General features: G+C 38.2%; 1 long non-coding RNA gene across 8 annotated transcripts; it reads left to right on the forward strand.

The window, feature by feature from the left end:
• Positions 1-2693: 2693 nt before the first annotated feature.
• On the forward strand, positions 2694-12981 carry LOC147299962 (uncharacterized). 8 transcript variants are annotated; one of them, XR_015128198.1, is made up of 11 exons: positions 2713-2727; positions 2933-3013; positions 4231-4391; positions 5055-5216; positions 5469-5577; positions 5683-5802; positions 5945-6106; positions 9988-10101; positions 10828-10985; positions 11413-11470; positions 12420-12973. It is a non-coding gene; the product is annotated as an uncharacterized LOC147299962 (long non-coding RNA). The 8 variants fall into 8 exon arrangements; XR_015128197.1 differs by having other exon boundaries at positions 2694-3013; positions 12420-12961; XR_015128201.1 differs by lacking the exons at positions 2713-2727; positions 2933-3013 and having other exon boundaries at positions 3020-4391; positions 9988-10094; positions 12420-12981.
• The last annotated feature ends 9835 nt before the right edge of the window (positions 12982-22816 follow it).

Raw genomic sequence — 22816 nt, forward strand, 5'->3', positions numbered from 1 at the left:
AAAAGTTACAGCTGTCTTCGTGAAGCTGTACAAAAACACTTTATTTCGCCGAGACAGTGCGTTTCTGACTATTACATGCATTTGAATGCAGTTCTCGCACGAAACAAAGTATAGGTTTTCATTATGTGAATAACTCGAAAATCTTAGCTCAAACCTGTTTGCTCAACACGGGGATACTGAATATTATAAGATAAAGCCATAACTACGTAAATCTGAAACTTCTATCAAAAGTTACAGCTAACTTCATGAAGTTGTACAAAAAGGCTTTATTTTACAAAGATAGTGCGTTTCTGACTATTACATGCGAGACATGTGTCTCTTTACTGTGTTTAAGACACTTTACAGGTCCCTCCCCTAATGAAGAGTAGTGAGCAGCTGATTGGACCATGGAACAGGTGACCACGTTCAAAAAGCCGCTCTGACAGCTCCAGAGGGGAGAGAGGGAGAGAGTGTGTGCAACGAGCGAGTAGCCTGACAGCCGTCGCGGTCCTGACCATGGTTTTCCCAGCCTGTGCTTATCTTGTGTATTTGTGTGAGGGTGAATTGTAAAAGCCGCTCCTAGTGCATTAGCTGAGAGCTTAGGCACTCGTGGGCTGAAGCGGAAGGGGTGAGCTGCCTTTTCTTTTGGAATCGTTTTCTCCTGTTTTCTTGGTCAGGGAGCGAGGGATAGCTCTGTCATTTGTTTGTTCTTTTTCTTTCCTAGGGTTTAGTTAGTCTTTTCTGGTTGGTCTTAGTTGGTTTTGTTTATTATTTTGGCCTGGGCTCACCCTGGAGCTATGCTTCTTGTCCTTAAATAAAATCACCTTTTTTTACTCACAACTGGTTTGGATGTTTGGCTTGGGAACCAGGGCGGGGATTTGTATCTCTCTCCTCCAACCTTATGTGCGTCCCTACACGCCTAGATTAGGGGCGTAACATAAATGGAGTTCTCACACGAAACAAAGTATAGCTTTTTATTTTGTGAATAACTTAAAAATCTTAGCTCACATAGCTTTAAAACTGTTTGCTCAATGGGGATATTGAATTCTATAAGATAAAGCCATAAATACGTATATCTGAGTTTCCTATCAAAAGTTACAGCTGTCTTCATGAAGTTGTAAACCCTTTATTTCGCCGAGACAGTGCGTTTCTGACTTTTACATGCATTTGAATGGAGTTCTCGCACGAAACAAAGTATAGGCTTTCATTTTTTCAATAACTGGAAGCTCTTGGCTCAAACAGCTGCAAAACCTGTTTCCCCAGCACGGAGATGCTGAATTGTATAAGGCAAAGCCATATTGATGTGTGTCTGAGCCTTCTATCAAAAGTTACAGGTAACTTCAAGCTGTACAAAAACACAAAAACACAAAAGTTACAGCTGTCTTGAATGAAAGCATTATAGCAGCTTACCTCGATCATGTGGTAGAACAGACACATGGGCCACCTACGTGTCCTTCTACGGCAGGAGTAGTTGCCACAAACCTGCAAAACAAAAAGAAATGATCAGGTGACATGAACAGATTTATACAGCCATAAGCAAGAGATTCTTCCTGCCTGTGGGCGTCAAACTGGACCCCCCCCCCTCCTTACTGTAACTATCAAAACTATCATAGTCTAAAACTATCATCTCATATCAAAACTATTATAATCACATTATCTGACTTTATCAGTTATAACAATGAGAAACGGTAAACAATTTGGCAAATAAATTACTTATAATTGTGCTTACCTGGTCCAAATGATCCACAGTCCCTTTGCATTTGTTATAATCCAGGATGATGTGGGGCTTTCTCTTCCCAGAGTCCTGGACTTGTAGCTCACGGTGCCTGGTGCTCAATAAGACAACCTTTTTTCTTTGCTCAAATCTTTTTTTTTTTTTTGACATGGTAGCATGAAACAGAAGAGCCCTGTCTCCCCATTTCACAGGCTTGTTGTCGTTTCATGTTGAGACCTGTACAGGCCAGCCAGCATCACAAGCCCCATGTAAGCCTGCAACTCCTCATCTATGTCCTTCCAGTCTTTTACTGACCTGTTGCCCCTGCAGGTTGGTGAAATGCAGGATTAACTGCATAATGTCCTCTGCAAAAAAAAGATGGAAAGTGCTCACAGGGCTGCTGATCCTATACGAATTGCATAATGGGTTGGTCCTGGGGTTAAAATGGGGGGAGGAAAAAATGGCAGGACCTCTTCGTGTGTGGGTTGCCACATGATTTCTCCATTTTTAGATCTCTACTGGCCATCCTCCAGTCTTGTATCTTCCTCCTGCTCTTCTTCCTCCTTCTCCTTCTCCTCCTCCGCACATGAGCTGCAAAGCTCCTCGGTGCCTGGCAAAAATTCTTCTTCGCTGTCAGAAGTATCTCCACTGCTTGTGGAGAGTGCAAAACTGCAGCAACAGCCTCCTCTAAACTGAGTGCACGCTTCATTGTGTCTGTGCAGAAATGACCACTCAGACCAGGCTGCAAAGTATTCTCATAGACTTCAAAGGTGCACCTGAATAAACATGCTATACCATACATCCAATAAGAGAGAGGAGGCACACTCTTGATCAAGAAAAAACATAAGCGCACGCCTTTGATCTCTCTCTCTTTCTCTCTCTCTCTCTCTCTCTCTCTCTCTCTCTCTCTCTCTCTCACACACACACACACACACACACACACACACACACACACACACACACACACACACACACACACACACATAATACCATTTTATGGTGGTTAGCTGTTTTATTGTCATGCATTTTACAAGGTAAGATAACCATGTCCTGCATTCAAAACCACTGAAAATGTCTATGGTGGTGCTGTGCCTAATATTGTGCTGGTGTATGCTGGGTAATCGCACAGCTAGCGACTGGGTGACTTTATTCACCCGCTTCGGCTGTTATCAGTCCATATCCCCTAGATATGGACCATCTCCTGCTAGATTGTTCAGAAGGTTGTTATCATCCATCCAGATGGAGGATCACTAACAGGAGCGTGGGATGACTCCAGAATCCACTCTGGCTGCAATCCGGTGGATACAGCAGTGTGTACAGGTAAGACCGTTTAAACGGACAGCATTTATAGAATGACTATTAAAAGTCAGACCAGCGAGTGTCAATAATGTTAATGTGGTTATGTTAGTAATACACCGAGTGCTAATATAACAGCTTTAAGATGCATTTGTAGATGTTATTACGTGTTTTACCGTCTTTATGGTGCTAGCTTAAAGTTACGGTGTAAACGTTAGCTTATATTGGAGTAAAGCTGTTACTGTTTAAACGATGTTAGCACAGAAATATTAGCTTCTGTCATGACTGACGAAGTTACTAGTTAATAAAGTTTCCAGTAAAGTGTTTAATCGCAGCCACAGACTGACAGCAAATATCTCGATTAGCTTCAGTGCATCTGTAATAAATATGTGCAAGTTTCAGTGCTTCGTTTAAACTGTATGATACTTATACTGACCCAGGGTCAGTGTAAAATACAATCCTAGCTGTGTGAACAAAGCCTGGCTCCTTTAATCCTGCATGAAAAACCTCAGGATGCAGGCTATTATTACTCTTTCCTGCTGGCACACCTGTCACACCTGAGAGTCAGCTAGAAACTTACAGTGACGTGGACATCATGCAAAGACTGCCAGACTCTGTAATACTGCAAATGATCAGTGACTCAAGTTAACACTAAACTTTAAACGGTACCTCTGTGTCTCTGTGTGCTGAACATTTAGGATTGAGTCAGGCTGCATCTGTGTTAGTCCTCTGACAGACTGGTGACCTGTCCAGGTGTGCTCTACCTATGACTACTGGGACAGGCTCTAGCTCCTGTAATAGAAATTTTATGTTATTCTCATTTAAAGCATTTAAGTGCTTATGCATATGCTTAGTTGTGACACTGTTATAGACTGTTCAATGAAAGTTTCTAAAACTAGATGAACTTACTTCAGCAGTTTGAGAAAACAACTCCCTTTACAGGTGCTGATAACGTCAAGGGCACAAAACAGCATAACCATTGATCCGTTAGGTTTCATAGCGAGACACGTGAAGTGGCAGAGCTGACATGACTGAACTGTGATGTTTGATGTGTGTTTGCTCTCCTGTGCACAGTAATAAATAGCATGATCACAGCTCTTTCTGTGTTGCAGACTTTATTAAAAAAATTCCATGACATCTACTATAACTGAACCAACCTGGTGCTCTTCATTTATGGAGGCTGTTGAGTCTGAATGTTGGATGTTGTGTATCTCGTGTTCTCTGGGCTTTGTTGTCCTCAGTCTTTTTGCAGGATCAGAAAACAAAACCGGGAGGCGCGTAAATGTTTCTTCTCCATGATGTTTCTTCAAATGTTTCTTCTGGATGATGATATGACCGTGACACGGGATGCCACCTTTGGTCTTGTGACGAAGCAAAGCTCAGGAAGAAGTGTGATTAAATGGTACCCACATGTTGAGAAGGATGTACAGGGCACCTGCAGCCAAATCCAAGCTTCAGCTTAGTTGTAGTTGCAGAATGCTATAGGACTGAGACATCTAAGGCATCAAATGTTTGATTAAACGGATGAAAAAGAGAAGTTTTTTCCCTATAATTATCACTTCTTAAAATCTGTAGCAACTTCAAGTCTGTCAGCATGCTGAGCATGCTCAAAATGTGACAATATATTTTTGTTCAATATTTAATTTCTTTCAGTTGCAATTGTTAAATGAAAAAATATATATTCTTATAATTTTTTATTAATCCTTTATTTATCCAGGTAAAAAATCTCATTGAGATTAAAAATCTCATTTCCAAGAGAGACCTGGCATCATAGCAACAAAAGTCACACACCACATAGGTATACAACATTTAAATTTAGCAAACGAATTTATCAAAAAAAAAAAACACATATATCTGTATTAGTTTTAGTAAATTAATTTGACACCTGTATTGAAAATACCATATTGTATTCATACAGAATCAGTATGGTATCATTGTTTGTCTGTTCACTGATTGTTGAAGCTAAGAGCTACTTTGATCTGTTTAGATCTAAAGTATCCAAAGTTGAGTTCTAATGTTTCTTCACCCCTGTGTGTGTGATATGTGATTTCCTACATGCTGGCAGAGCAGAGCAGCAGTTTGTGCTCACAGATGGTGACGGTGTGGAGAGACGGTGGTATTTCCTCAGAAGAACCAGCAGAGTCACAAAGGACACCAGTCCATCTCACCACCTTGACTTGCTGACTGATGTTCGTCTGCACTGCACAGAGGAAATCAACTGACCGAGGTTTGTCCAGTGACGTGTTATGAAATGTATATTTGTTTTATGCTTACAGATATGTTTTTCTTGACAGAGGCTCTGCAGAGGTTAGACAAAGCAGAGAAAACATGTGCTTTACATTTTACTGTGATTTATTGAGATATTTGTTGCCTGATGTTCAGCAGGAATGGAGAAATAGAATCAAAGGGAGATGTTTTTCCTGTTTTTGTAATGATGTAAGTAAATCTTCAATATTATTTATTTGCTTGGTTATATTAGGAGCGTTTCTGAGTGAGGGGGAGAGGAGTCATCATCCAGGTAAAGTGACGTGGATCAGTGGATACACTTGTCTCCCCTTTAAAGGAGACGATCCAAGTCATCCTTAAATGTTAGCGCTTTCAAATACACAAACATTTTTAAAGGACAAAAATGAACATCCAACTTTGACTGTAATACAAAATAAATCTTTGCATGTGTGTTTTCAAACTCTCAGATGGGCAGTATATCAGTCTTGGACTGTCTAACCTGCCGGAGCAGCACTGAATGACCACCGCACGAGCATGTTCCTGCAACATTCAGCATCTGATCCTTCATCTGTGTGCTTCTGCTTTTGGTAAGTAGAGTTACCCAACTCCAGTAACTCTAAACACATGCCATCCATTTCTAACGGCCTGGTTACTTCCTGTCAGTTACTTTAGAAACCATGTGGTCACCTGACCTAACACTGTTTCTTCTTCTTCCCCTTAATGTTGAAGTGTCAAATGTCAAACAGCTGGAGAGGAAACTACACCAGTGTACTGGGATGTTTCAGCAACACGTGCCAGATGCTGTTCCTTCATGGTGACATCACCAGAGGCAGTCCCGCCCACCTCAGGACCCATTGATTATGATGATCTGATCCATCAAACCCCCAGCAGGTGAACTTTATTCATGACATAACACCGCAACAATGTAAAAAATTAAACAGCAACAGTCTAAATGTAAAGTGCATTCTAAAGTCCTCTTCAATAAATTGTATGCAAAGAGTCATTCAGGTCACTACAGAACCCAGAGTCTTCATCATTAAATCTCTGGTTGCTTCATTTTTTCTATCCTATATCAGATATTTTAAAGGTTAGCTTAGGTAAAGTTCCATTCTCATGGTGAGGCAAAGTGCTTTATGTGTGTGTGTGCGCCTGTCATGAACGGCTATAAAAGGCCTATAATTAAAGAACAAAGCGGGGTTTGAGTTCGAGTTGCGGCAGACTGTCACTACTTGTAAATGGAACGCAGCCTTCCTACGGCGGACAGCTAATAACAGGAATCGGACGCGGTCCAGCCAAGTCCACAGCAACCACCATAGCAACCGCCTAGCATGACCTTAAAAACATATTCTGTCTTCATAACTATCAAAATCGTGAAATGATTTGCAAAGTGTGAAAGTGTTACAGCTGCAGAGAGCTATGGCGGTATCTATGGAAGCTGTTTACATAGCTAATAATATACGATGTAACCATGGAGACAGTCAGTCACTTGAGCTAGCGGTGCATGTTTACTACAGTGAATAAGGTGATTGAGTGCACAGCGTCCACACTCTGCAGGGGGTAAAGACATTACTTCAATATTATTTTATATTGATATATATTAGCCTTCTGTTGACCATCACCTCAGGTTCACCATTACAGTTTCAGATTACAGATGCACACTGTCTAAACACATTCAAAAACTCATGTCTCAGAAATAAGCACAGCTGTTCATGTTTGTCATTAGAGTTTTATTTGTAAGAAAATTATGAACTTCATATTGTGCATTAAATAAAAGAACATTTCACAACTCTGAGTCAACAGAAACAGGTAACAGAAATGTCTCTAATGTGTACAGTGTAGTGTAAGCATTAAAAGATCATAAAGGAAAAACTAACATTTATGTGAAACTAATTGTAATAAAAAATGAGCAGGTGCTTTATAGATTTAAAAGAAAGAATCTGAAAACAACACTTTTTTGGTCTAAGTGATCAAAGTAGAAAACAGAACTGATGTTCAAGAACAAACCGTAGCTGCACTAATATTACACATCTCGATCGTTGTACTGAACAGACATGTTGCTTTTAAAACCACATGCAGTGTGTGACCATGACTGTTCACTGAGACCATGAACGCCACTTCGCTGAAGCATTCTTCTTCTTCTTCTTGCCATTAAATTGGAAGCAGAAGCAGCACGAGCTGATTTGATCTACTGAAAGGAAAAAGCAGAACATCTGAGTTGAAACCAGTCAGCTGAAATCATTAAGACAGGAACAAATTCAATGCAGTGTCTCAAGTGGCTTAGCCTGTTACAACTGTTGATACAAGCTAAATACGGTTAACACACAGTGTCAGGGAGCTCCAGTGTGGGAACTAGTGGCTTTAGGTTTGTAGTCATTTAACTTTCATCCATTCATTTAATTCAGGAGGAAGAAATGCCAGGTTGGTGCAGGCTGGTTACATGCATTTGGTCCCATGCTGTCTTTAATTAAATGACTTGGTTCATTTTATGGCTGGGCTGTATGTGGGGTTATATCATGTTATTTGGGCAGGAGTACCTGTCCCCTGTTAGACTTAGAAAGTTTCTCCATAAGTAGAGTTTCTAACTCTTCTAGCACATCTGTGGCTGACAGCTTTTTGGTGGCTCTTTTTACCCCACACTGGTTGTGAGTGTGTAAATAGCCCCACTAGTTATTTTGGGTTGCAGTTAACTAGGGAGGAAGGGGTGGGTATGCCATGATTAGGTGAATAACAATTATATGTGATACATAAATTTCACAATGCATGCATATATCTCTATCAATTAAACCTGGCCTGAGGGCTGCCATTTTTTACATTCAGTTATTTCTCTTAGAAATGTTGGAACTAAATAATGAATGTGTTACAGTTAAAGTGAAACACTGGTCAGTGTAAATGGCTCATTGGGACACAGAAACCTTTAAATTAAACCTGATATCTAGTGTCAAACAATATCAAAGCTGTAAAAGATGTTTACATTCAGAATTTATAAAACTATGATTGTAAATAAATTCAAACAAGTGAGCTTTTCTCTTTGTGCTGAATATCAACACTGTGGTTTCTTAGACTGTAAGCTTTACTTTAGTGCAACCAGTTGCAGAAGCTGCCACTCCAAATGTCTTTTGATAACAAGAAAAAAATACCTTTTCAGTACACGGCCTGAAGTTCTTCTCCGACATCTTCTGCAATCGGCTTTGTCTGCTGGTTTGAAGACAATAAACCACAAAAAAGATGATTTAGTCACTTTGTCTGCGTCATGCAGCTCGAATGTGTCGTGTAACGATGTTGAATAGCCGTCGTTATCCCTCTGCTTTGAGCCTTTTATCAAAAGTTACAGCTAACTTCATGAAGTTGGACAAAAAGGCTTCATTTCGCCGAGACAGTGCATTTCTGACTATTACATGCATTTGAATGGAGTTCTTGCACGAAACAAAGTATAAGTTTTCATTATGTGAATAACTTGTATTTTACACTGACCCTGGGTCAGTATCAACTTCATGAAGACAGCTGTAACTTTTGATAGAGGACTCACACACACACATATTTATGGCTTTGCCTTATAGAATTCAGCATCTCCGTGCTGAGGAAATAGGTTTTGCAGCTGTTTGAGCTAAGATTTTCAAGTTATTCACAAATTGAAAACCTATACTTTGTGTCGGGCGAGAACTCCATTCAAATGCATGTAATAGCGAGAAACGCACTAACGTGGTGAAATAAAGCGTTTTTCCATAAACTTCATAAAGACAGCTGTAAATTTTGAGAGAAGACTCACACTGTTTGCCCAGCACGGGGATATTGAGTTCTATAAGATAAAGCCATAAACATGTTTGTCTGAGTCTTCTATCAAAAGTTACAGCAAGCTCTATGAAGTTGATGAGAAACGCTTTACTTTGCCAAGACAGTGCGTTTCTCACTGTTACATGCATTTGAATTTAGTTCTTGCCCGACACAAAGTATAGGTTTTAATTTGTGAATAACTTGAAAATCTTAGCTCAAACAGCTGCAAAACCTATTTCCTGAGCACTGAGATGCTGAATTCTATAAGGCAAAGCCATAAATATGTGTGTGTGATTCTTCTATCAACAGTTACAGCTGTCTTCTTGAAGTTGATACTGACCCAGGGTCAGTGTAAAATACAATCCTAGCTGTGTGAACAAAGCTTGGCTCCTTTAATCCTGCATGACAAACCTCAGGATGCAGGTTATTATTACTCTTTCCTGCTGGCACACCTGAGAGTCAGCTAGAAACTTACAGTGACGTGGACATCATGCAAAGACTGCCAGACTCTGTAATACTGTGAATGATCAGTGACTCAAGTTAACACTAAACTTTAAACAGTACCTCTGTGTCTCTGTGTGCTGAACATTTAGGATTGAGTCTGCATTGACTTTATTTATTGAGACTTTAATGTGCTAAAAGCAGGTTGAAGACAGCTCAGAAACATTTGAAGATTAAAATTTAGCATTATGGCTGCTGGTGGTTTGTAAAGCCTATACTCAGCTGTAGTTTTTGTTACTAATTTATGTTTGTTGTTGTTTAACACAGATTTCAGAAGAGCAAATATGCTTAATAGTTTAACTAGATTTCATTTGTCAGTGTGGGACTGCTGAGTCACCTGAAGAACTCATTTCATTCATTCTCCACATGATGTTCATATACAGAAATGTTTCACAGGAACTGGTTCCTCCCAAACTGTGAACTAGTGTGTTTCCATAGATTATCTCTGTATGAATGTACTTTTAAATGAAGGCAAGTGTTTGTCCTTTTTTGTTCCTCAGTTACAGTACGTGATATCTTGATATCAGGCGGTCAACACTGGGGGAAGACAAGAAGCAGACGTACTTCCAAGAGGGAGCTGCAGTGAGGACACAGCCAGGTCACTGAGGTCAGAGGTCAGAATCTGAAACAGCTCAGGTTTATATTTTAGGGGTTATAAAAAATCAAAATGTATTTATGAAGAAACCTTTAAATAATAGTCATAATTATGATTATTATAAGAAATATCAAACATTTAAGTGGATTTTCTGTTACACATATTGTATTAGCCCTGCAATAAACTGGCAGCCTGTCTTTGTCCTGTATCAGCTGGGATAGGCTTCATCCTCCCGCAACCCTGAATTGGATACATTGTATTCCAATTATGTAATCTGATCATTTACAAACTCAAGGTATCTAATCAAAATGTAAGTAATAATTATAAAATGGGAAAGCAGAAATAAGTGTGACATAAATGTAAATGTGTTAGCTGACATAGAGGACAGCTACATGTAGTCTGAAAAACCTTTGTTGTCAAGTTTGCAGGTATATCAGCACGAGACATTCTTACATAGAAGAGTCTGTTAAAGTCTCTAACTCAGCGAAGCATTATTGGTCCCGTCTGTTTGGATAAATATAGTAAGTTGATGTTTGTCCATTTATTGACACATTTTCTTAAGTGCTTATCCAGTTCAGGATCACAGTGGAGCTGCAGCTGGATATGTTCATTAAATAAACCTTACAAAAGTTAACAATAAACCTGCATCCATGTACGTTGTTGTCCACAGGATAAGAAAATCAAACTGGAACACTGTGGAACATGTTAATAAATGTTTGTGTGTTTATGCCTGTGTCTTTCACAGGAGGCGCTGGAAGGTTTCCCTAATAGTTCCTGGTGAATCAAAGCAGAACCATAAAGGTTGCTGGATTGCATGATGGCCTTACCCCTGAGCAGTCATCCTGTTAAAGGAGGAACCAGTTAGAAGCTGTTTTCAAAGTAGCTGAGCAGATTTCATCTCAAGTAAGCGATTAACTGTTTGTTCATCTGTTCTGCCACTTAAAGAGCATTTAAGGACGTCTTTTGAGTGTCCAGCTGAATTAATTCTACTGGCTCTCATAGTCATTTGTTATTATAGACATATTTTTCATGTTCATCCAGCTATTTAGTAAATTCTATCTATTTAGTAAAATCCGTCAGCTATAAAATGTAATATAAATATAAAAAATATCTAAATATCTCCTGCACTTTATATTTTAATGATGTAAGTCTGTTATCGTGTTACATTAGCATTCCTCACATATCAATGAGATGCTGTACAGTACAATCCTACTGATGCAGCAGAGGGATAACGACGGCTATTCAACATCGTTACACGACACATTCGAGCTGCATGACGCAGACAAAGTGACTAAATCATCTTTTTTGTGGTTTATTGTCTTCAAACCAGCAGACAAAGCCGATTGCAGAAGATGTCGGAGAAGAACTTCAGGCCGTGTACTGAAAAGGTATTTTTTTCTTGTTATCAAAAGACATTTGGAGTGGCAGCTTCTGCAACTGGTTGCACTAAAGTAAAGCTTACAGTCTAAGAAACCACAGTGTTGATATTCAGCACAAAGAGAAAAGCTCACTTGTTTGAATTTATTTACAATCATAGTTTTATAAATTCTGAATGTAAACATCTTTTACAGCTTTGATATTGTTTGACACTAGATATCAGGTTTAATTTAAAGGTTTCTGTGTCCCAATGAGCCATTTACACTGACCAGTGTTTCACTTTAACTGTAACACATTCATTATTTAGTTCCAACATTTCTAAGAGAAATAACTGAATGTAAAAAATGGCAGCCCTCAGGCCAGGTTTAATTGATAGAGATATATGCATGCATTGTGAAATTTATGTATCACATATAATTGTTATTCACCTAATCATGGCATACCCACCCCTTCCTCCCTAGTTAACTGCAACCCAAAATAACTAGTGGGGCTATTTACACACTCACAACCAGTGTGGGGTAAAAAGAGCCACCAAAAAGCTGTCAGCCACAGATGTGCTAGAAGAGTTAGAAACTCTACTTATGGAGAAACTTTCTAAGTCTAACAGGGGACAGGTACTCCTGCCCAAATAACATGATATAACCCCACATACAGCCCAGCCATAAAATGAACCAAGTCATTTAATTAAAGACAGCATGGGACCAAATGCATGTAACCAGCCTGCACCAACCTGGCATTTCTTCCTCCTGAATTAAATGAATGGATGAAAGTTAAATGACTACAAACCTAAAGCCACTAGTTCCCACACTGGAGCTCCCTGACACTGTGTGTTAACCGTATTTAGCTTGTATCAACAGTTGTAACAGGCTAAGCCACTTGAGACACTGCATTGAATTTGTTCCTGTCTTAATGATTTCAGCTGACTGGTTTCAACTCAGATGTTCTGCTTTTTCCTTTCAGTAGATCAAATCAGCTCGTGCTGCTTCTGCTTCCAATTTAATGGCAAGAAGAAGAAGAAGAATGCTTCAGCGAAGTGGCGTTCATGGTCTCAGTGAACAGTCATGGTCACACACTGCATGTGGTTTTAAAAGCAACATGTCTGTTCAGTACAACGATCGAGATGTGTAATATTAGTGCAGCTACGGTTTGTTCTTGAACATCAGTTCTGTTTTCTACTTTGATCACTTAGACCAAAAAAGTGTTGTTTTCAGATTCTTTCTTTTAAATCTATAAAGCACCTGCTCATTTTTTATTACAATTAGTTTCACATAAATGTTAGTTTTTCCTTTATGATCTTTTAATGCTTACACTACACTGTACACATTAGAGACATTTCTGTTACCTGTTTCTGTTGACTCAGAGTTGTGAAATGTTCTTTTATTTAATGCACAATATGAAGTTCATAATTTTCTTACAAATAAAACTCTAATGACAAACATGAACAGCTGTGCTTATTTCTGAGACATGAGTTTTTGAATGTGTTTAGACAGTGTGCATCTGTAATCTGAAACTGTAATGGTGAACCTGAGGTGATGGTCAACAGAAGGCTAATATATATCAATATAAAATAATATTGAAGTAATGTCTTTACCCCCTGCAGAGTGTGGACGCTGTGCACTCAATCACCTTATTCACTGTAGTAAACATGCACCGCTAGCTCAAGTGACTGACTGTCTCCATGGTTACATCGTATATTATTAGCTATGTAAACAGCTTCCATAGATACCGCCATAGCTCTCTGCAGCTGTAACACTTTCACACTTTGCAAATCATTTCACGATTTTGATAGTTATGAAGACAGAATATGTTTTTAAGGTCATGCTAGGCGGTTGCTATGGTGGTTGCTGTGGACTTGGCTGGACCGCGTCCGATTCCTGTTATTAGCTGTCCGCCGTAGGAAGGCTGCGTTCCATTTACAAGTAGTGACAGTCTGCCGCAACTCGAACTCAAACCCCGCTTTGTTCTTTAATTATAGGCCTTTTATAGCCGTTCATGACAGGCGCGCACACACAAATAAAGCACTTTGCCTCACCATGAGAATGGAACTTTACCTAAGCTAACCTTTAAAATATCTGATATAGGATAGAAAAATGAAGCAACCAGAGATTTAATGATGAAGACTCTAAAACCCACTGTCTTGAAAAGCGTTTTTGTACAACTTCATATAAATCGCTGTAACCTTTGATAGAAGACTCAGACAAACATGTTTATGGCTTTATCTTATAGAACTCAATATCCCCGTGCTAGGAAAACAGGTTTTGCAGCCGTTTGAGCTAAGATTTTAAAATTATTCACATAATGAAAACCTATACTTTGTTTCAGGCGAGTTTCCCATTCAAATGCGTGTAACAGTGAGAAACGCATTGTCTTGGCGAAATAAAGCGTTTTTGAACAACTTCATATAAATCGCTGTAACTTTTGATAGAAGACTCAGACAAACATGTTTATGGCTTTATCTTATAGAACTCAATATCCCCGTGCTGGGCAAACAGAACAGGTTTTGCAGCCGTTTGAGCTAAGATTTTAAAATTATTCACATAATGAAAACCTATACTTTGTTTCAGGCGAGTTTCCCATTCAAATGCGTGTAACAGTGAGAAACGCATTGTCTTGGCGAAATAAAGCGTTTTTGAACAACTTCATATAAATCGCTGTAACTTTTGATAGAAGACTCAGACAAACATGTTTATGGCTTTATCTTATAGAACTCAATATCCCCGTGCTGGGCAAACAGAACAGGTTTTGCAGCCGTTTGAGCTAAGATTTTAAAATTATTCACATAATGAAAACCTATACTTTGTTTCAGGCGAGTTTCCCATTCAAATGCATGTAACAGTGAGAAACGCATTGTCTTGGCGAAATAAAGCGTTTTTGTACAACTTCATATAAATCGCTGTAACCTTTGATAGAAGACTCAGACAAACATGTTTATGGCTTTATCTTATAGAACTCAATATCCCCGTGCTGGGCAAACAGGTTTTGCAGCCGTTTGAGCTAAGATTTTAAAATTATTCACATAATCAAAACCTATACTTTGTTTCAGGCGAGTTTCCCATTCAAATGCGTGTAACAGTGAGAAACGCATTGTCTTGGCGAAATAAAGCGTTTTTGAACAACTTCATATAAATCGCTGTAACTTTTGATAGAAGACTCAGACAAACATGTTTATGGCTTTATCTTATAGAACTCAATATCCCCGTGCTGGGCAAACAGGTTCTGCAGCCGTTTGAGCTAAGATTTTAAAATTATTCACATAATGAAAACCTATACTTTGTTTCAGGCGAGTTTCCCATTCAAATGCGTGTAACAGTGAGAAACGCATTGTCTTGGCGAAATAAAGCGTTTTTGAACAACTTCATATAAATCGCTGTAACTTTTGATAGAAGACTCAGACAAACATGTTTATGGCTTTATCTTATAGAACTCAATATCCCCGTGCTGGGCAAACAGAACAGGTTTTGCAGCCGTTTGAGCTAAGATTTTAAAATTATTCACATAATGAAAACCTATACTTTGTGTCTCAGGCGAGTTTCCCATTCAAATGCATGTAACAGTGAGAAACGCACTGTCTTGGCGAAATAAAGCATTTTTGTACAACTTCATATAAATCGCTGTAACTTTTGATAGAAGACTCAGACAAACATGTTTATGGCTTTATCTTATAGAACTCAATATCCCCGTGCTGGGCAAACAGGTTCTGCAGCCGTTTGAGCTAAGATTTTAAAATTATTCACATAATGAAAACCTATACTTTGTTTCAGGCGAGTTTCCCATTCAAATGCGTGTAACAGTGAGAAACGCATTGTCTTGGCGAAATAAAGCGTTTTTGAACAACTTCATATAAATCGCTGTAACTTTTGATAGAAGACTCAGACAAACATGTTTATGGCTTTATCTTATAGAACTCAATATCCCCGTGCTGGGCAAACAGAACAGGTTTTGCAGCCGTTTGAGCTAAGATTTTAAAATTATTCACATAATGAAAACCTATACTTTGTGTCTCAGGCGAGTTTCCCATTCAAATGCATGTAACAGTGAGAAACACACAGTCTTGGCGAAATAAAGCGTTTTTGTACAACTTCATATAAATCGCTGTAACTTTTGATAGAAGACTCAGACAAACATGTTTATGGCTTTATCTTATAGAACTCAATATCCCCGTGCTGGGCAAACAGGTTCTGCAGCTGTTTGAACTAAGATTTCCAAGTTATTCACATAATGAAAACCTATACTTTGTTTCGGTCGAGTTCCCCATTCAAATGCATGTAACAGTGAGAAACGCATTGTCTTGGCGAAATAAAGCGTTTTTGTACAACTTCATATAAATCGCTGTAACTTTTGATAGAAGACTCAGACAAACATGTTTATGGCTTTATCTTATAGAACTCAATATCCCCGTGCTGGGCAAACAGGTTCTGCAGCCGTTTGAGCTAAGATTTTAAAATTATTCACATAATGAAAACCTATACTTTGTGTCTCAGGCGAGTTTCCCATTCAAATGCATGTAACAGTGAGAAACACACAGTCTTGGCGAAATAAAGCGTTTTTGTACAACTTCATATAAATCGCTGTAACTTTTGATAGAAGACTCAGACAAACATGTTTATGGCTTTATCTTATAGAACTCAATATCCCCGTGCTGGGCAAACAGGTTCTGCAGCTGTTTGAACTAAGATTTCCAAGTTATTCACATAATGAAAACCTATACTTTGTTTCGGTCGAGTTCCCCATTCAAATGCATGTAACAGTGAGAAACGCATTGTCTTGGCGAAATAAAGCGTTTTTGTACAACTTCATATAAATCGCTGTAACTTTTGATAGAAGACTCAGACAAACATGTTTATGGCTTTATCTTATAGAACTCAATATCCCCGTGCTGGGCAAACAGGTTCTGCAGCCGTTTGAGCTAAGATTTTAAAATTATTCACATAATGAAAACCTATACTTTGTGTCTCAGGCGAGTTTCCCATTCAAATGCATGTAACAGTGAGAAACACACAGTCTTGGCGAAATAAAGCGTTTTTGTACAACTTCATATAAATCGCTGTAACTTTTGATAGAAGACTCAGACAAACATGTTTATGGCTTTATCTTATAGAACTCAATATCCCCGTGCTGGGCAAACAGGTTCTGCAGCTGTTTGAACTAAGATTTCCAAGTTATTCACATAATGAAAACCTATACTTTGTATCAGGCGAGTTTCCCATTCAAATGCATGTAACAGTGAGAAACGCATTGTCTTGGCGAAATAAAGCGTTTTTGAACAACTTCATATAAATCGCTGTAACTTTTGATAGAAGACTCAGACAAACATGTTTATGGCTTTATCTTATAGAACTCAATATCCCCGTGCTGGGCAAACAGGTTTTGCAGCCGTTTGAGCTAAGATTTTAAAATTATTCACATAATGAAAACCTATACTTTGTTTCAGGCGAGTTTCCCATTCAAATGCATGTAACAGTGAGAAACGCATTGTCTTGGCGAAATAAAGCGTTTTTGAACAACTTCATATAAATCGCTGTAACTTTTGATAGAAGACTCAGACAAACATGTTTATGGCTTTATCTTATAGAACTCAATATCCCCGTGCTGGGCAAACAGAACAGGTTTTGCAGCCGTTTGAGCTAAGATTTTAAAATTATTCACATAATGAAAACCTATACTTTGTGTCTCAGGCGAGTTTCCCATTCAAATGCATGTAACAGTGAGAAACGCACTGTCTTGGCGAAATAAAGCGTTTTTGTACAACTTCATATAAATCGCTGTAACTTTTGATAGAAGACTCAGACAAACATGTTTATGGCTTTATCTTATAGAACTCAATATCCCCGTGCTGGGCAAACAGGTTCTGCAGCCGTTTGAGCTAAGATTTTAAAATTATTCACATAATGAAAACCTATACTTTGTTTCAGGCGAGTTTCCCATTCAAATGCGTGTAACAGTGAGAAACGCATTGTCTTGGCGAAATAAAGCGTTTTTGAACAACTTCATATAAATCGCTGTAACTTTTGATAGAAGACTCAGACAAACATGTTTATGGCTTTATCTTATAGAACTCAATATCCCCGTGCTGGGCAAACAGGTTCTGCAGCCGTTTGAGCTAAGATTTTAAAATTATTCACATAATGAAAACCTATACTTTGTTTCAGGCGAGTTTCCCATTCAAATGCGTGTAACAGTGAGAAACGCATTGTCTTGGCGAAATAAAGCGTTTTTGAACAACTTCATATAAATCGCTGTAACTTTTGATAGAAGACTCAGACAAACATGTTTATGGCTTTATCTTATAGAACTCAATATCCCCGTGCTGGGGGAACAGAATAGGTTTTGCAGCTGTTTGAACTAAGATTTCCAAGTTATTCACATAATGAAAACCTATACTTTGTTTCGGTCGAGTTCCCCATTCAAATGCATGTAACAGTGAGAAACGCATTGTCTTGGCGAAATAAAGCGTTTTTGTACAACTTCATATAAATCGCTGTAACTTTTGATAGAAGACTCAGACAAACATGTTTATGGCTTTATCTTATAGAACTCAATATCCCCGTGCTGGGCAAACAGGTTCTGCAGCCGTTTGAGCTAAGATTTTAAAATTATTCACATAATGAAAACCTATACTTTGTGTCTCAGGCGAGTTTCCCATTCAAATGCATGTAACAGTGAGAAACACACAGTCTTGGCGAAATAAAGCGTTTTTGTACAACTTCATATAAATCGCTGTAACTTTTGATAGAAGACTCAGACAAACATGTTTATGGCTTTATCTTATAGAACTCAATATCCCTGTGCTGGGCAAACAGGTTCTGCAGCTGTTTGAACTAAGATTTCCAAGTTATTCACATAATGAAAACCTATACTTTGTATCAGGCGAGTTTCCCATTCAAATGCATGTAACAGTGAGAAACGCATTGTCTTGGCGAAATAAAGCGTTTTTGAACAACTTCATATAAATCGCTGTAACTTTTGATAGAAGACTCAGACAAACATGTTTATGGCTTTATCTTATAGAACTCAATATCCCCGTGCTGGGCAAACAGGTTTTGCAGCCGTTTGAGCTAAGATTTTAAAATTATTCACATAATGAAAACCTATACTTTGTTTCAGGCGAGTTTCCCATTCAAATGCATGTAACAGTGAGAAACGCATTGTCTTGGCGAAATAAAGCGTTTTTGAACAACTTCATATAAATCGCTGTAACTTTTGATAGAAGACTCAGACAAACATGTTTATGGCTTTATCTTATAGAACTCAATATCCCCGTGCTGGGCAAACAGAACAGGTTTTGCAGCCGTTTGAGCTAAGATTTTAAAATTATTCACATAATGAAAACCTATACTTTGTGTCTCAGGCGAGTTTCCCATTCAAATGCATGTAACAGTGAGAAACGCACTGTCTTGGCGAAATAAAGCGTTTTTGTACAACTTCATATAAATCGCTGTAACTTTTGATAGAAGACTCAGACAAACATGTTTATGGCTTTATCTTATAGAACTCAATATCCCCGTGCTGGGCAAACAGGTTCTGCAGCCGTTTGAGCTAAGATTTTAAAATTATTCACATAATGAAAACCTATACTTTGTTTCAGGCGAGTTTCCCATTCAAATGCGTGTAACAGTGAGAAACGCATTGTCTTGGCGAAATAAAGCGTTTTTGAACAACTTCATATAAATCGCTGTAACTTTTGATAGAAGACTCAGACAAACATGTTTATGGCTTTATCTTATAGAACTCAATATCCCCGTGCTAGGAAAACAGGTTTTGCAGCCGTTTGAGCTAAGATTTTAAAATTATTCACATAATGAAAACCTATACTTTGTTTCAGGCGAGTTTCCCATTCAAATGCGTGTAACAGTGAGAAACGCATTGTCTTGGCGAAATAAAGCGTTTTTGAACAACTTCATATAAATCGCTGTAACTTTTGATAGAAGACTCAGACAAACATGTTTATGGCTTTATCTTATAGAACTCAATATCCCCGTGCTGGGCAAACAGGTTCTGCAGCCGTTTGAGCTAAGATTTTAAAATTATTCACATAATGAAAACCTATACTTTGTTTCAGGCGAGTTTCCCATTCAAATGCGTGTAACAGTGAGAAACGCATTGTCTTGGCGAAATAAAGCGTTTTTGAACAACTTCATATAAATCGCTGTAACTTTTGATAGAAGACTCAGACAAACATGTTTATGGCTTTATCTTATAGAACTCAATATCCCCGTGCTGGGGGAACAGAATAGGTTTTGCAGCCGTTTGAGCTAAGATTTTAAAATTATTCACATAATGAAAACCTATACTTTGTTTCAGGCGAGTTTCCCATTCAAATGCGTGTAACAGTGAGAAACGCATTGTCTTGGCGAAATAAAGCGTTTTTGAACAACTTCATATAAATCGCTGTAACTTTTGATAGAAGACTCAGACAAACATGTTTATGGCTTTATCTTATAGAACTCAATATCCCCGTGCTGGGGGAACAGAATAGGTTTTGCAGCCGTTTGAGCTAAGATTTTAAAATTATTCACATAATGAAAACCTATACTTTGTTTCAGGCGAGTTTCCCATTCAAATGCGTGTAACAGTGAGAAACGCATTGTCTTGGCGAAATAAAGCGTTTTTGAACAACTTCATATAAATCGCTGTAACTTTTGATAGAAGACTCAGACAAACATGTTTATGGCTTTATCTTATAGAACTCAATATCCCCGTGCTGGGCAAACAGAACAGGTTTTGCAGCCGTTTGAGCTAAGATTTTAAAATTATTCACATAATGAAAACCTATACTTTGTTTCAGGCGAGTTTCCCATTCAAATGCATGTAACAGTGAGAAACGCATTGTCTTGGCAAAATAAAGCGTTTTTGAACAACTTCATATAAATCGCTGTAACTTTTGATAGAAGACTCAGACAAACATATTTATGGCTTTATCTTATAGAACTCAATATCCCCGTGCTGGGCAAACAGGTTTTGCAGCCGTTTGAGCTAAGATTTTAAAATTATTCACATAATGAAAACCTATACTTTGTTTCAGGCGAGTTTCCCATTCAAATGCATGTAACAGTGAGAAACACACTGTCTTGGCGAAATAAAGCGTTTTTGTACAACTTCATATAAATCGCTGTAACCTTTGATAGAAGACTCAGACAAACATGTTTATGGCTTTATCTTATAGAACTCAATATCCCCGTGCTAGGAAAACAGGTTTTGCAGCCGTTTGAGCTAAGATTTTAAAATTATTCACATAATGAAAACCTATACTTTGTTTCAGGCGAGTTTCCCATTCAAATGCGTGTAACAGTGAGAAACGCATTGTCTTGGCGAAATAAAGCGTTTTTGAACAACTTCATATAAATCGCTGTAACTTTTGATAGAAGACTCAGACAAACATGTTTATGGCTTTATCTTATAGAACTCAATATCCCCGTGCTGGGCAAACAGGTTCTGCAGCCGTTTGAGCTAAGATTTTAAAATTATTCACATAATGAAAACCTATACTTTGTTTCAGGCGAGTTTCCCATTCAAATGCATGTAACAGTGAGAAACGTATTGTCTTGGCGAAATAAAGCGTTTTTGAACAACTTCATATAAATCGCTGTAACTTTTGATAGAAGACTCAGACAAACATGTTTATGGCTTTATCTTATAGAACTCAATATCCCCGTGCTGGGCAAACAGGTTTTGCAGCCGTTTGAGCTAAGATTTTAAAATTATTCACATAATGAAAACCTATACTTTGTTTCAGGCGAGTTTCCCATTCAAATGCATGTAACAGTGAGAAACACATTGTCTTGGCGAAATAAAGCGTTTTTGAACAACTTCATATAAATCGCTGTAACTTTTGATAGAAGACTCAGACAAACATGTTTATGGCTTTATCTTATAGAACTCAATATCCCCGTGCTGGGCAAACAGGTTCTGCAGCCGTTTGAGCTAAGATTTTAAAATTATTCACATAATGAAAACCTATACTTTGTATCAGGCGAGTTTCCCATTCAAATGCATGTAACAGTGAGAAACGCATTGTCTTGGCGAAATAAAGCGTTTTTGAACAACTTCATATAAATCGCTGTAACTTTTGATAGAAGACTCAGACAAACATGTTTATGGCTTTATCTTATAGAACTCAATATCCCCGTGCTGGGCAAACAGGTTTTGCAGCCGTTTGAGCTAAGATTTTAAAATTATTCACATAATGAAAACCTATACTTTGTTTCAGGCGAGTTTCCCATTCAAATGCGTGTAACAGTGAGAAACGCATTGTCTTGGCGAAATAAAGCGTTTTTGAACAACTTCATATAAATCGCTGTAACTTTTGATAGAAGACTCAGACAAACATGTTTATGGCTTTATCTTATAGAACTCAATATCCCCGTGCTGGGCAAACAGGTTCTGCAGCCGTTTGAGCTAAGATTTTAAAATTATTCACATAATGAAAACCTATACTTTGTATCAGGCGAGTTTCCCATTCAAATGCATGTAACAGTGAGAAACGCATTGTCTTGGCGAAATAAAGCGTTTTTGAACAACTTCATATAAATCGCTGTAACTTTTGATAGAAGACTCAGACAAACATGTTTATGGCTTTATCTTATAGAACTCAATATCCCCGTGCTGGGCAAACAGGTTTTGCAGCCGTTTGAGCTAAGATTTTAAAATTATTCACATAATGAAAACCTATACTTTGTTTCAGGCGAGTTTCCCATTCAAATGCGTGTAACAGTGAGAAACGCATTGTCTTGGCGAAATAAAGCGTTTTTGAACAACTTCATATAAATCGCTGTAACTTTTGATAGAAGACTCAGACAAACATGTTTATGGCTTTATCTTATAGAACTCAATATCCCCGTGCTGGGCAAACAGGTTCTGCAGCCGTTTGAGCTAAGATTTTAAAATTATTCACATAATGAAAACCTATACTTTGTGTCTCAGGCGAGTTTCCCATTCAAATGCATGTAACAGTGAGAAACACACAGTCTTGGCGAAATAAAGCGTTTTTGTACAACTTCATATAAATCGCTGTAACTTTTGATAGAAGACTCAGACAAACATGTTTATGGCTTTATCTTATAGAACTCAATATCCCCGTGCTGGGCAAACAGGTTCTGCAGCTGTTTGAACTAAGATTTCCAAGTTATTCACATAATGAAAACCTATACTTTGTTTCGGTCGAGTTCCCCATTCAAATGCATGTAACAGTGAGAAACGCATTGTCTTGGCGAAATAAAGCGTTTTTGTACAACTTCATATAAATCGCTGTAACTTTTGATAGAAGACTCAGACAAACATGTTTATGGCTTTATCTTATAGAACTCAATATCCCCGTGCTGGGCAAACAGGTTCTGCAGCTGTTTGAACTAAGATTTCCA

The sequence above is a fragment of the Aulonocara sp. 'chitande type north' Nkhata Bay genome, unplaced genomic scaffold (assembly GCF_057382095.1).
Source record: "Aulonocara sp. 'chitande type north' Nkhata Bay isolate Kocher_YH1m ecotype deep benthic unplaced genomic scaffold, A_spYH_male_GT1.1 unmapped_scaffold_40, whole genome shotgun sequence".
Lineage (NCBI taxonomy): Eukaryota > Metazoa > Chordata > Actinopteri > Cichliformes > Cichlidae > Aulonocara > Aulonocara sp. 'chitande type north' Nkhata Bay.